Source organism: Otolemur garnettii, unplaced genomic scaffold (assembly GCF_000181295.1).
Source record: "Otolemur garnettii isolate 467f Iridium unplaced genomic scaffold, OtoGar3 scaffold00130, whole genome shotgun sequence".
In the NCBI taxonomy this organism is placed as follows: Eukaryota; Metazoa; Chordata; class Mammalia; order Primates; family Galagidae; genus Otolemur; species Otolemur garnettii.
The window spans coordinates 22,250-25,080 of NW_003852525.1; the positions used below are offsets into that span (position 1 = coordinate 22,250).

Here is a 2,831-nt window from a genome sequence, read left to right on the forward strand (position 1 = left end):
TTTACTCCATAGTTACATGTGTTGGCTACTTTTTAAAATTTACTTTCATTTTAAAACACTACCGTTCCATTTGAAGTTAATAGAGTTAAAGATTAAAAAGAAAAATTTAATCATTACTACTATGATTCTACTGAGGTAATCTTGGAATCCTTCCATGCTGTTTCACTGGTGCTCATATATGAAAACATACAAAAGCATGTGTGTGGGTATGTGTTGGTGTCTATGTATGCTTTCAGAAGAGGCTATTAGAATTTTCTTTCATACCAACAGTATAGGAGAGTATCTTTTACCTGATAGACTGACTTTTCTACTTTTTTGCCCGTTCATTGTTATTAAGTCATGTCATTGTTATTTTAGTGTCCATTTCCATAATTGCCACTGACTTTGTGCACCTTTTTGTTTATTGGCTATTGGATTTTATTATTTATTTATTTAGAGACAGAGTCTCAATTGTTAGTGTCAGTAGAATGCATGGCATCATAGCTCACAGCAATCTCAAATTCTTGGGCTTTGAGGCAAAACGCCTTTTGCCTCAGCCTTTCGGGTAGCTGGGACTACAGGTACTTGCCACCACGCCTGGTTAGCGTTTCTATTTTTGGTAGAGATGGGGTCTTGCTCTTGCTCAGGCTGGTCTTGAACTCCTAAGTTCAAGGGATCCACCTGCCTCAGCCTCCTAGAGTGCTGGGATTACAGGCATGAACCAGGTAAACCATGCCTGGCTTTACATTTTATTTTCATTATTAAGTATCTGACTTTTATAGCTATAAATTTTGCATGTGTTATATATATAGAATATTATTTAGCCATAAAAAGGAATGAAGTTCTTTCTTTTAGAGACAAGTTCTCATTGCATTGCCCAACGTCATAGCTCACTGCAGCCTTAAGCTCCTGGGCTCAAGTAATCCTGCACAAGTGGTTCCACTTATATTGGGAATGAAGAGTTTGTAAATTCAGAGACAGGAAGTAGGATATAGGTTACTGGGACTCCGGCAAGAGGTGGTGGTTAGTTAATGGTTACAGGGTTTCTGTTGGGATAATGACAAGTTCTGGAAAAAGACAGTGGTGATGGTTACACAGCATTGATGCCACTAAATTGTGTTTAATCTGATCATTTCAGTCTATCCTATTGCCTTTGCTAGAATCCCTGAGCCAATATTGTCTCATAATGGTGATAGCAGGCATTCATGTCTGTTTTATTTTAACTGAAAGTATATTAGTGATATACCATTTTAAATAGTTGTGGATTCTTTTGGGTAAATTTAGTCTGTGCCTTTAATTTATTGCACTTTAGTATTATGTTAAGAGTGAAGGGATGAAATCCCAGCCTTGATCTTGCTTTTAGAAAACATTTGGTTTCATTATTAAGAATAATGTAAGCTGTAGGCATTTTGTAGATGCTTTTTATAATGTTAGGAAAATTTTCTATTCCTAGTATACTTAGAATTTGTAATCATGGATAATGTAGATTTTGTTAATTATATATTTAGTATAAATTGATATGATCATAAGACTTTTCTTTACATTGGTGATGCGTTGGCTTATACTGATGGATTTTTTAATCCACCTTGCATAAAATTTTCACTTGGTCATGGTATATTACTGATTTGGTATCTTTCTTCTTTTCAAGTGTCTCCGTTTATTGATAGAACTGTCTTTGTCAGCATTCCTATAGCTGCATCTCACAACTTGATATGCTGTTTTTTCTGTTTGTTCACTTAATTTCTATGTGTTTTTTTAAATATCCTTTGAGACTACTTCTTTAACCTACTGAATATTTAGAAGTGTGTTAATTTTCAAGTGTATAGTAATGTTTATATTATTTTACCCTTAGTTTCTAATGCTGATTGCTTTTTATTTTTACTTTTTTGAGACAAGGTCTTGCTCTGTTGCATGGGCTAGAATTGTAATAGCATCACCATAGCTCATTGCAACCTTAAATTCCTCAGCTCAAGCAGTCCTCCTGGCTAGCCTCCTAAGTAGCTCGGATTGTAAGTGCATGCCAACATGCCCTGCTAATTTTTTTTTTAGTTTTTGTAGAGATTGGGTCTTGCTATATTGCGTAGGCTGTTCTTGAACTCCTAGCCTCAAACTGTCCTACACTAAAGTGCTAGGATTACAGACTTGAGCCACTGAGTCCAGCCCAATTCCTTTATTTTTAATTAATGTATTTATTTATGAAAAAAGCAATGCATAGTACAACTTCTTATTAATTTCAACAGACAAAATCACTCTGTATATTCCTCTCTGATTCTAAACAGTTTTTCTCAATTTCTTTATTTTGTCTCTCAATTTTTGTACTTTTTTTAATTTTTAATTTTTATTTATTTATTTATTTTAGAGACAGAGTCTCACTTTATTACCCTTGGTAGAGTGCTGTGGCATCACAGCTCACAGCAACCTCCAACTCCTGGGCTTAGGCGATTCTCTTGCCTCACCCTCCCGAGGAGCTGAGACTACAGGTGCTCGCCATAAAGCCTGGCTATTTTTTGTTACAGTTTGGCCAGGGCCGGATTTGAACCCACCACCTTCAGTATATAAGGCCAGCACCCTACCCACTGAGGCACAAGTGCCATCCTGTACTTTTTTAATTTAAATATATTAAGGGCATAAATGTTTTTGTTATATATATACAATGTATAAAGCTTATGTTAGGGCTTTCACTGTGCCTGCCATCAGGAAAGTGTTCATTATACTTAATAGGTAGATAAGTTTTTAATCCCTCATCTTCCTCCCAGCCTTACCCTCTTCTTCACTTACAGTGTCCTTTCTGTCTTTTTTGTGCCTATCTGTGGCAGTCACTTAGCTCCCACCTATTAGTGAGAACATGTGAT

General features: G+C 35.9%; 1 protein-coding gene across 1 annotated transcript in view; it reads left to right on the forward strand.

The window, feature by feature from the left end:
- CENPC (centromere protein C) overlaps window positions 1-2,831 on the forward strand; it is a 44,123-nt gene that overhangs the window by 11,050 nt on the left and 30,242 nt on the right. The gene's annotated exons all lie outside the window — the stretch shown is intronic.